Here is a 13,156-nt window from a genome sequence, read left to right as displayed (position 1 = left end):
TGAAACCATAATCAAGAAAAAAGGGAAGCTAAAGTTGGATTTTCTTTTTGATTCCTCCCTCATACCATAGCATAGCACTTGAGGACTTCATAAACAAGTTTTGAGGATTTTTGGAGAAATTTTGGTTTTTTGTGAATTTTTCCACATTTTGACACAGTTATGGAGTAAAAAACACAGCATGCCCCACACTATGCTTTTGTTAGGGAGCTCCAAATCACATTTTGTTTGCATATCTAGATTTTACATGACTTATATATCACATTTAGTCTAAGGGAGAAGACTTTTAGCAGGTTTTGATAGGTGAAAATGGCCAACAACCACCTAAAAATCACCTTTCTACCCTCTTGTTGAAGACCACGCTACGTTTCTGAGAGTACATGTGGGAGAATGCAATTTTGAGGGGCTAGAAGTAGCCTTTTTCAGCTCCTAAAGAGTCCATCATGTATCAAACGTCCACAAATTTCCAATGAGCCATCAAGATCAAAATTTGGACTTTAGGAAGGCTTTCAAAAACTAGATCTCCCAAATTCACTGTGTTTTCTCTAGGCTTGTTATGTTTTTGGCTGATTTCGCTGCTTTTTATCCCATGACAGCTTTTCTTCAGTTTTATCAGTTGGATTTGACTTTTTATAGTTTAATTGATTAACCTGGATGTAATTATGATATAATTATGAGTAAATAGTCTTGTTAATGTCGTTTTATGTAAAGTTAGGCTTCATTATGAGAGTGGTTTGAGTCAAAGTTTAATTGGAGGAGTTATTTTAACCTCCATAGACATTAGGGTTTGGTTGGAACACCTCATGTAACATTTCCTATACTCATGGATTCAACCCCTGAGAGAAGGGAGTTGTTTTTTTGGTCTATATGTATCATTTTCTCAGTCATAGAACAAGTTGGACATCAAATAAGAGAACACTTGTAGCTTGTACTTGGAAATTTTATTCAAGAAATCAAAGGAGCGGTTTGTAGCTATTATAAAGGAATTCATGTGCAGTGAGTTTGTGATGATGTATTTTCTTTGTTTCAGTTTTATTTGAATTATAATCTCTCCTTTCATATCTTGTTTCTTCAGTGGTTTTCCTTAAAGTTTATAAGCAAAATTCTTTTCCTAAAGCTTTGTTTTTATGGGAATATCATTTTGTGTAATTTTCCTTGTAACTTAATGAATTCATGTGCTCATGCTCATTACAAACTTTTTCTTCTTCCAAACACTACACTACACTAAATCCCTAAAGCCATCACAAAGGAATTTCTACCTTGCTCCTCTATATCTTTGTTGTTGTAACCCTTTGATCCTTTAACCTAGCTACCTGGTTTTCATCCCTTATCCAACATCAAAACCTAAAACTTTCAAAACCCTACCTGAGCCTAGCATATCTAGCCTAACATCTTTTCCCATTCCAGTCATATTTGGTTATGAATTCATTGAGAGATCCCTCTCTGGTTTAACAGGGCTAGCTGCTAAATCCTAAGTGGTTTGAGGTTACCTCCTTGGATCTCCTTTCTCAGCCTTGGGATATTGTGGAGGATAACTTTTTAGCGTTGTTGTTGGAGATCGAAGTGATACATCTTCCATGGGAAAGAGAAATAAGGATCAGCTCTGATTGGTAATGGTTAACAATTATGAGACACAATAAAGGTTGTGTATCTTTCACCTGGTGACTCCAGTGTCGAAGAATACAAAGGTTTAGAATTTTCACGGCGAATCCATTATTCAAAATTCGGTAGTTTGAAGAACCTCTTGGTGACTTAATTGTTTTCAATATGGATTCAACTAATCAAACATATGCTCCTATTAATTGTGCTCACATTCCTGGTTTTCCAAATCTAATTCCTTGAATAGATTGGCAAACTAATTTTCCCAAATTCATAGATGGAAACAAGGATGAGGCTATTCTGAATCTAATAAAATTTAATTGGCATATACATAAGATTTGGATTAGTTTTCATGAGGATTGTTTGATGAAAATGTTTATGGCTACACTAGAAGGGAAAGAAAGATCATGGTATGAAAGGTTAAACCCAAGTAGCTTATACTCTTTTAATGATTTCCATAGAGTGTTATCCAAGCATGGGAAGTCTCTTTTACAAAGCTATTGCGATTATTGTGAAGGTTTTATTGCATATCCTAAAAGTATTGATGATATTGAATGTACGGATGATGAAGAGATCATTGGAGCCTTCTATGATTTTTCCTTCCAACAACAATCTGCAGAAGCTAATAAATTTGATACACGAGATCATACTCAACACATAATAGCCTCTTCTTTGATTGATGAAGAAAAAAATGATGAATATAATCTATATGTTCATAAATATTCCCCACAGGAAACAATTCTGGTAGCAACACAACACACTGATTAGTTAGAGGTTAAGGAAGAAATTCAACAGCTTGAAACTAATCAAGAAGTTTAGGAGAATAATGAAAAAGAACAAGTTATTTTATATCATGTGGGTGTACACATTAGCACTGTGGTTGTCAAAAAAAGTCATCTTTCCAATCATCAAGTAAAATTAATTGAGCATAACATTGAAGAATCATTTATTGATTTGCAGTAGTCTTATGATCCACAAGAACATCTCCAACATACAATATTTTCTTCCACGATTAAAGATCCATAAGATTTGAATGATGAAAGCCATGTCTTATTTCATGATTCTAATGATGAGTTATAGCAATCTTGCCAACTTCTATGTGATCTAGTTAATGATGAAGACATCCTTTTTGCATATGATCTTTTTGGTGTGTTTGATGAAATTCAAGAAAATTTAGAGCCCTTATCTATTTTGGATGATGAGAATGAAAAACAATTTTCTCTCATTTCGTTTGATGGGAATTAGCTTCAACATATAAACAAACCAGCATTGTAGAATAAGGTTTGCTTTATTTCTTTTAATAATCCAGAAGATCTTATGTTGCATGATTTCCATGATCCTCTGCTGAGTTTTTTGCAGTCATCAGTAGAGGAATAATTTTCCAAGTTTTTCAATACATGTATTGGATCCAGTGGAAAAGTTGAGTTTCCAATTTCCTTTTTCTTTTTCCTACTCAAGGAAAGTGTGAGCATGATTCAAGTAAGTAGTCATCTGCTGGATTGGTTACACTGGAGGGATCATTTCACATGATTGTATATAATCTTGAATAGGTGGGCAGTTATCATCAGGATTTGAAGCCTGAGGTGAAGGCCCTAAGATCTCGATGGTTTGCTATCATAAGTAAGTTCTGTCAGTATGTTTTTTATAGTGAATTCATTTAGTTAGTTAGTCAATTTATAGTTTTGAGTTTGGTCTCTTTTTTTTTACTCCATGCCTAATGGATAAGGCTACCTAGTCTACAGTTTTTTTGACACCTCCAAGGAGCTACCATCCCTAGCTGGAGCTAATGTTAGTTTCAGGCAATTATGCCTATGCCCAGTGGTCAAATATGCTTTTACAAGGTTTTGTTAGGGGTCTTGAAGTCAAATTTTAATCATTTCATTAGGTTTTCAAAATAAAATTTGATCATTGGCTAGTGTGTCTAGGTATATTGTTTCTCCTTAAAAAATTTCATGTTTCAGTCACTTCCATCACTGAAAGGTCGTCATCATCATCTCATTCATATTACCATGGTCTTCGTTCAGCTCAGTGTCACCATTAGGTCATTAGGATTAGAGTCATCAAAACTATCATGTCATTCATAAAACTGACAAATGGAGTAGTGATAGGGTTTTTCTCAAAAGGTTTTGTTCCAAAGTGTAATTTATTCAAATGATGTAATAAGTTTAATGTTCTAAAGCTACATTTGAAAATTCCAAAGTTACATAGTTTATTCCAAAATCAAAGTGAAAATATATGCTGGGCCACCCTACTATTAAGAAATTGATTTCTACAAGCTATAAAGACCATCTCATTCCTTTTATCTCTCTCATATTAATTGCTAGAGAGCTCTCATTCACCAACAAGTCATTTCCTCAACATTGTCATAGGAAATACTCCAAAAGACAATTCAAACAGTTTCGTTGCATTTTCTAGGAATTTCGCTGTGTTTTCCAGGGTTTCACTGTGTTTTCTATCCACAAGCCTTAAACCTTGTTTTCAACGGGTTTCAACAGGAATTGAAGTATTGAAATTCTTTATAAAAGTAAGTTCAAGTCTCTCCAGCTCTCCATAAGTCTATTTCTCTTTATTTCATGTTGCAAAACCTCCATTACTCCCTACACTACGTTTTCATAGTTTTTCTAGTTGGAATATGTATAAATTTCCTAGACCATACACTACACCCATTTCCTCCCATTCCACTTCTCGAAGGTCCATAACACCCCTACCTATCTCCCTAAATTTTCCTACCCTCTTTCCTCTTCCCTAAACCCTTCATCCTGTCCCCTCATCCATTCCCATGTTTTCCTAATTAGGGTTTTCACTTGCATGTAGTCAAAATGGAGGAAAGGAAATGCTATAACAATGGAGGTCAAATCTTGAGATATGAACCACTAAAAAATGAGGAGCTGATATCTTCCCAACTGTCCAAGCAGTGTTTTGATAATGTAGGGTGTTTATGGTTTTGTGAACTACTTCAAAGGGTCAAATACCATCCCAAATTGACTAGTTTGTTTGCCACTCATTTGAGGAGAGATAAGGTCACTATTGCAGGTGTTGCTTTCACTATTTCAAATGAAGTCATAGTAGAAGCCACAGGGATACCCAACCATGGAGAGAAATGGTTTAAGAGTCAAGACTTGGACCTGCAAAACTATCAACCTTTCATCAAAGATCACTACAAGCACAACAATAAGAAGGTTTTTCCTTTTGGATAGCTCCTTGAGAAATTTTATCCATTAATGAGGGCTATAGTGAAGTACTTTACATGTGAGGGAAGATTTTCTAGACTGTACAAATATATTAGACTGCTGATGCATTTCACAGGGGTAAAACCATTAAACCTAGCCTACCACCTCTACAAAAGTTTGGCTAAAATGGCAGAGAAGGTGCAACATAGATAGAGCGATCATCAAAAAAGACTTTTTCACCATGCCCTCATCAATATTATTGTATTTCATCATCTTTCTCAAAATATTATCACTTGGGAAACATTCACTCAGGTAGATGTCTTATTGTCTTCTACTAGTCAATTTGCAAGCACAAGTACACCATTAGCACCACCTAAGCATGTAAAGAGTGGCTCATCTAGAAGACCTGTAGTTGAGAGGATACCTAGGCCTGAAGTGACTCAAACATATCAAAGAGGCAATAGGCTTTTGTTTACTCCACATATTGTGGAAGGGGCCAATCTTACACCAGTAGCATCAGCAGAGCAAGGATTACAATCACAACATGAGGCACTATTTCAAGATGAAGAACCATTTCATCTTGACACTGACATGGTTGAATTGAAGGTTAATGAGAATCAAAGGACAATAGAGCAAGTAATCATGGAGAAAGATGTTGAGATAAAAAGCATTAAAGAAATTTTATCAAAGGCCAATTTCATGATTTCATTCCTAGAGAAGGACAATCAGCAATTGAAGGTAAAATAGCTAATCTTGGAAAAGTATGAGGTTGATATTGGAAAAGAGGATATAAAGGGGAAAGTAGTGATTGATGTAGAGGATTCAAATGAACGTCAGGAGCAGCTGACAAGGAAAAGGCTAAGGACTAGAGGCCTCAAAAAGAACACTTTAGCAACAAAGAGAGCAAATGACTTCAGTTGACCTAATTGTAGAAGAAATCAATGAGAATAAAGAGCTTTGGCTTGATAAGGTAAATTGTCATTTGGAGAAGCTTCTTAAAAGGGCTACCAAAGACAACAGGTTGCAAAGACACATGGCTGCTCATTATTACACAAGGAATCAGATTTCTATGGTTATGATCAAGTAGTTGAAGGAAAAACTCAATGAAACCCTAATCAAGAAAAAAAGGAAGGTAAAGTTGGATTTTCTTGCTGATGCCTCCCTCATAGCATAGCATAGCACCTGAGGACTTCATAAACCAATTTTGAGGACTTTTGGAGAAATTTTGGTTTTTTGTGAATTTTTTCACATTTTGACACAGTCGTGGAGTCAAACACGCAGTGTGCCCCACATTGTGCTTTTGTTAGTGAGCTCCAAATCACATTTTGTTTGCATATCTAGATTTGGCATGACTTATATATAACATTTAGCCTGAGGGAGCAGAATTTAAGTAGGTTTTGGTAGGTTAAAATGGCAAAAAACCACCTAAAAATTGCCTTTATGCCCTCCTGTTGAGGACCATGTTGCGTTTCTAAGAGTACATGTGGTAGAATGCAGTTTTGATGGGATGGAATTAACCATTTTCATCACCTGAAGAGTCCATCATGTATCATACATCCACATATTTACAATGAGCCATCAACATCAAAATTTGGACTTCAGGAAAGCCTTTAGAAACCAGTTTTCCCAAATTCGCTATGTTTTCTCCAAGCTCGTTGTGTTTTTCGCTGATTTCACTGCATTTTTACATGTGACAACTTTTCTTCAGTTTTATCAGTTGGATTCAATTTTTTATGGTGTAATTAATTAACCTTGGTGTAGTTATCATATAATGATGAGTAAATAGTTTTGTTAAAGTTGTTTTATGTAAAGTTAGGCTTCATTAATGAAAGTAGTTTGAGTCAAGGTTTAATTGGAGGAGTTGCTTTAACCTCCCTAGACATTAGGGTTTGGTTGGAACACCTCATGTAATAGTTTCTAGACTCATGGATTTGACCCTTGAGAGAAGTGAGATGTTTTTTTGGTCTATATGTATCATTTTCTCAGTAATAGAATAGGTTGGACATCAAAGAAAAGAACACTTGTAGCTTGTACTTGGACATTTTATTCATGAAATCAAAGGCGCAATTTGCAGCTATTATCTAGGAATTCATGTGCAGTGAGTTTTTGATGATGTATTTTCTCTATTTCAGTTTTATTTTAATGATATACATTTCTCCTTTCATATCTTGTTTCTTCAGTGGTTTTCCTTAAAGTTTATAAACATAATTCTTTGCATAAATATTTATTTTTATGGGAATATCATTTTGTTTAATTTTGCTTCTAACTTAATGAATTCATGTGCTCATGCTCATTAAGACATTTTTCTTCTTCCAAACACTATATTACACCGACAAATCCTAAAGCCATCACAAAGGCATTGCTACCTTGATCCTCTATATCTTTACTGAATCACTGATGTAACCCTTTGATCCTTTAACCCAGCTATCGTGTTTTCATCCCTTATCCAACATCAAAACCTAAAACTTTTAAAACTCTACCTAAGCCTAACATATCTAGTTTAACATCTTTTCCCGTTCCAGACATCTTTGGTAGGGCTAGTTGTTGAACCCTAAGTGGTTTTAGGTTACCTCCTTTGATCTACCTTCTCAGCCTTGGGATATTGTGGAGGATAACACGCACTACCACTGGCTTCGAAGTGATTGAGATTATGGATGACAATAATCCCTACCCCACATTTCTTGGATTGGATTGGGGATTTTTTTAACATGGCTATAACTAACTTGAAGAAAAGGAAAATGATATTTGAAAGCAATAATATGAGAGTTATTGTGCCATTAGAGCCATCGGAGGGAGTGAGATATATTGAACCTGTCAGAGAAGAGTACTGTGCAGATGAAATCGACAACATTTATCAGATAACATCAAAAGAAGAAGAATAGATCAACCCTACTAAAGATGGAAAACTGACTTGGGAGCAAGATAGTTCTTGCACTTCAGACTTAGAAGAGGAATTCGAAGACTAGAAGAATAGGTTGCATGAAGTGTCTACAAGGTGATGTGCAAGGATCACTAAAGAAGTGCATTGTATGACAGCTGAGGTATGTAATTTACCTTTGTATGATGGTTTGGGTAATATAAATACTTTCTTTAGAGATTATGAAAGATGAGTACCAAATTGTCATATATTGTTAGCTATGGATGAAGCACTCAGGGCTACCCCTGCTAGATAGTGGGGTACTCATACGAATAATATATGAGATGGAGAAAGTACAGAAGGTTTATGTGGGTAATGTTTGGTCAAGCAAAAACAGAGCTCGTAGACAAGTATGCTAGCCAAAATGATCCTATACACCACATACAGGTTTGTATGGCATCTTGGGGAGAAATTTTGCAAGAAGAATGGGTGCATGGCTTCATCCATACCCTAGAAACAATTCCTCAGAATTGGTATTTGGAAACTGAGCTTCGACATGATACTGCTAGCTAGGCAGAAATGGTTGATGGATTTATAATGACATTTAGATTTGAAGATGATTGTCCACATATAGATGTAGCTCTGAATGTAGTTAATAAGAAGATTTTGAGAACAAATTTCTAGTTATCTGGCAACCTGATTGGGCTGCGCAGATACGTAATGTAATGGAATGCTATAATCTCACTGCGGAAGAGGATGAATATCCTCACAATATTGACATCAAAGAATTAGAAGGTCATCGCAAAGTAAATGGACCTGAGATAGAAATCGCTGATATAATGAAGCCATTAAAGATGAAGAAGGTGAATATAGGGTTGGAGGCTTAACCAAAGTATGCAACAATAAGAGATTACTGGGTTGAAGACACAATTATAAAGATAACAGATCTCTTGCATGAATATAAGGAGTTGTTCCCCACTAAGTTTTTAGATATGAAGGGCATATTAGGAGATTTGGGAGTTATGAGGATTTCTTTGAAGCCTAATGTGAAGCCTGTCAAGAAGAAACCTTATAGACTAAATCAAAAATACAAGGAGAAGGTGGAAGAAGAATTATACAAAATGTTAACAACTGGAATAATCGAACTTATCAAAGAGTCTGAATGGGTAAGTCCCATGGTGGTTCAAGAAAACAAGGCAAAAGTGGAAATCAGAATTTGTGTTGACTTAAGGAAATTGAATGATGCATGCCTGCATGATCCCTTCCCTACACCATTTACAGATGAAGTATTGGAAAATGTAGGAGGACAGGAGGCCTATTCTTTCACAGATGAATTTTCAGGATACCATCAGATCAGAATTGCACCAGAAGATAGACATAAAACAACTTTTGCTACAGAGTGCAGCTCTTATTAGAACATGATTATGCCTTTTGGTTTGAAGAATGTCCCTACTATATTTTCTAGAGTTGTAGTTGCGGCCTTTAAAGAATATATACACAAATTTTTGGAAGTTTACTTCGACAATTGGACAATCTTTGGTCTATTAAAGAAGCATGTGACAAGCTTAAGGTTGATGTTGGATAAGTGTAGGCAATACTAGATCTCATTGAACTTGAATAAGTGCATATTTTGTGCACCATTTGGTATACTATTGGGACATGCAGTTTATAAATAGGGATTAATGGTGGATCCCGTGAAGATCGCAGTTATTGTGAACCTACCCACACTAGAAACAATGAGACAATTGTGCATGACACTGGGACACACTAGCTAGTACAGAAAGTTTATAAAGGGGTATGTGCAGATAATTTTGTCGATGGAGAAATTGATAAAAAAAGGATGTGACTTTTCAATGGAGAAAATAATGCCATAAGATCTTGGATTTACTGAAGGAGAAAATGGTAAATGTGTCTATTCTAGTTTTCTCGGACTTGAAGAAGGAGCTCCATGTGCATGTTGATGCATCTTGCATAGCATTAGGTGTAGTGCTAGCACAACTAGGAGCAAGAGAAATTAATCATCCCATAGAATTTGTTAGTAGGAAATTGTCCAACATGGAAAATAACTATAGCATGATGAAAAGAGAGGGATTACCTATGGTGTATGGATTACAGAAATTTAGGCACTACTTGTTGGGGGTGCATTTCAAAATGTTCACTAATCACTCCATGCTAAAATATTTGGTGAATAAGCATGTTTTAGGGGGAAATATGTGTCGATGGTTGTTACTATTTTAGGAGTATGGATTTGAAGTTATAGTGAAGCCATGAAAATCGAATGTTGGGCCTTACCATATATCAAGAATAGAGACAGGAGAAGAACCCACAAATATTAATAATAACCTGTTTGATGCATAGTTATTCACAATTAGAGTCATAGATGATCACTTCGTGGAAATTATTCAGTTTTTGGCCACATGAATGGCACCTACAGAGTACACTATGAAGCAAAAGAAGAAGTTGGTGGTTCAAGTAGTTGATTTCTCATTTATTGTTGGAAACTTGTATAAAATGGGATCGGATGAAGTACTGCAGAGATACGTCCCTGAACACAAACGATAGAGTATTCTGATAGAAGCTCCTGGAGGAGTCACAGGTGGGCACTATGTAGGAAAAGCCATTGCGCATAAAATCCTGAGAGTTGGGCTATGGTGGCCCACAGTACATAAGGATGCAAAATAATTCTGTCAAGAATGTGATGTATTTCAAAGAAAAGTAAGACCATCTAGAAAAGATAAGATTCCACTAGTACCACAGGTAACTTTGCAGGCTTTTGAAAAATGGGCTATTGACTTTGTTGGACCTATCAGCCCACTAGGAAAGAACACTGGTGTGAGGTATATCATCACTGCCACTTATTATTTGACAAGATGGGCCGAGGCACAACCAATGAAGGATTGCAGTGCAAAAACTGCTGTGAATTCATCTTTGAACATATACTTTCCAGGTTTGGTTGTCTAAAGATCTTGATGAGTGACTAAGGCACACATATCTTGAACAAGACCATTGAAGCACTAAGTAGGGAATTTCAAGTTCACCACCAAAAGAGAACTCCTTATCATCCTTGGGAAAATGGAATAGTGGAAGCTTTCAATAAGTTTCTGGAAAATGCATTTACCAAAGTATACAATGTGAACAAAGAAGACTAGGATTTAAGGATTTCAACATTGCTATGGGCATATAGAACAACATGCAAAAATGTCGTTGGTACTCCGCATCTTCACGGAGAATTCAGTTTCACTGGGTCCATGTCGGAGACAGTGGGGCAGTTGTTACACCATTCATGCAGGTCGCTACTTATGCGACAAGGAATTTCGCTACCTTAGCACAGTTAGAGTTACTGCCGCCATTTACCGTGGCTTCCATTCGAAGCTTATCACACTTCTCCTTCCAACCTTCCAACACCGGGTAGGTGTCAGACTCTATACATCGTGTTAACACTTGGCAGAGTCCTGTGTTTTTAATAAACAGTCGCTACCCCCTGGTATGTGCCGCTTTCCCAACCCAAAGATAGGAGGGAGAACACCCCTTCTCCCTTGACAGGGTAGACAACATTTAGGTTGGTATATGGACAAGAGGTAGTTATGCCTATAGAATACATTGTGCCAAGTTTGAGAATTGTAGTTGTCACATATATTGAAGACCCTGACATTTTGAAGGAAAGAATGTCGCAGATTCTAGCACTAGAAGAAGATAGATTCATAGTAGGGTTCCATCAGCAAGTACAGAAAGAAAGGGAGAAGGCCTAGCATGACAGGAATATCAAGAAGAAGACATTCTGGGAAGGAGATCTTGTATTATTATATGACAACAAATTCGTGAAGTTCCTAGGAAAATTTAAAAGACATTGGTTAGGACCATATATCATCAAGAACCTTTGATGGTGGTGCAGTTCAGCTTGCGAAGTTGAATGGTTAGCTGATTCAAGGACGAGTGAATAGTAGCAGGTTGAATATATACATGGATGACTCTGTCCCTGTAGATTCACACTAAAAAATGAAAGGAAGGAATTATTTGTGCCACCTATAATTGAAAGCGGTCGCAGGACTATAAAATACTCTGCAGAAAGGGACTTCGTCGAAGAAAGATTATTGTGTGATACTCAGGAATAGGAACTGTGAAAAATAAAAGGTGACTACACTACAAGGAAAGGTTCATCGATGTTGGCCAGAAATATGACCGTTCGAAGGAAAAAGCTATTGTTAAAAGGAAATTGTCATTAAGGGGCACAAGAGAAGAGAATTTATGAAGCACAACTGGTTGTATCCAACCTAATACCTTCATTAAATGAGAAAATATTGAAGCAATCATGAGAGTGGAATTCACATTTGTTATAAAAACCATATCGTATGCCACATTTGACGCTTTGTTGTCTGGAGAATTTGAGAAATTGCATCTAAGTGTGAAGAAAGCTATTATATGTAAGAGAGGAGTTTTGAGGAACTTGTTAAAATATTTGTAGAAAGAGGATTAGTGGGTATTATGGAGGCACAAGAAGCAAAGGTACCCATGTCCCCAAGGCACCAAAGGTCACCTAGAAATAAGGTACCCACAGAACCACAACTGTAGAAGAAGTAAGAGAAGAGACCAACTAAGGTCTTTGGGGTGGAACTCAGAACATCCCTGAGGAATAAAACACTGAAGGAAGTGTGCACGAAGAACAAAGAAGATAAGGGGAAGAATCTTGTGTAGAAAGGAAATAAGTCGATGCAACAGAAGGCACCTCAACAAATCAATGATAGTGAAAAGGAGGTCAAATTTCACTGCATGGAGACAGATGACAAAGAGATTCCCATTGTGCTCCCACCTTACAAGCCACCAAGAAAACCAAACATCAAGCTGGTTAAGGAACCAAAGGAGGGAAATTTTTTCAGGTACACTCCATTACTGTCAAGGGAAGTGGCATTTGAGGGTGAAGTGTTGGGGAAGATCCCCCAGCTGAATATGGAATAATGGGACTTTAAAAATCAAAGAATATACTTGCAATTTGAACCAAGTAGATATCTAAAGTAGGTTCAGTACGTAGAAAGTGGAGTCATGAGGCTAGAGTCATTCCAGTGGGCTATAGGATTGCAAAGAGTGGGCCTCTTGAATATGTTGAATATGCCACACTTCGACCAAAGCACATCCAGTACAATCTGTGTGCAGCAGCTCCTCGCACTGGTACATGGTGGATGCATTTGGCTAGGACAAGGATCCCGATCGATGAGATGTTAATCAAAAAAATCACAGTGTTGCCTCATCAAGGAAAAGACCCCACAAAAGAATTTGTGGGAAAATATAAGGACAAGGAGATGGCACAAATGATGAAGGAAAATTTTGGACTAGTGAAGCAATAGCGGGGATATGATATCAATTCCATTGATGACTAGGGAGTGTGTTTCACTGCACACATATTGGCAGGTAAGATAATGAGGAAGTGTAGGGCTAATGAGGTGCCTGCAACTATAGTATCTTTGGTTGCGCAGTGCAGCGTAGGGGTCTAGTTTAACTGGGCTGCCTATCTATGCAAGGAATTTTTGGTAGATTGTAA

The sequence above is a fragment of the Pinus tabuliformis genome, chromosome 2_2, assembly GCF_031772625.1.
Source record: "Pinus tabuliformis cultivar Carrire ecotype Pingquan chromosome 2_2, CPIR1, whole genome shotgun sequence".
NCBI lineage: Eukaryota > Viridiplantae > Streptophyta > Pinopsida > Pinales > Pinaceae > Pinus > Pinus tabuliformis.
This window is presented reverse-complemented; position numbering follows the sequence as displayed.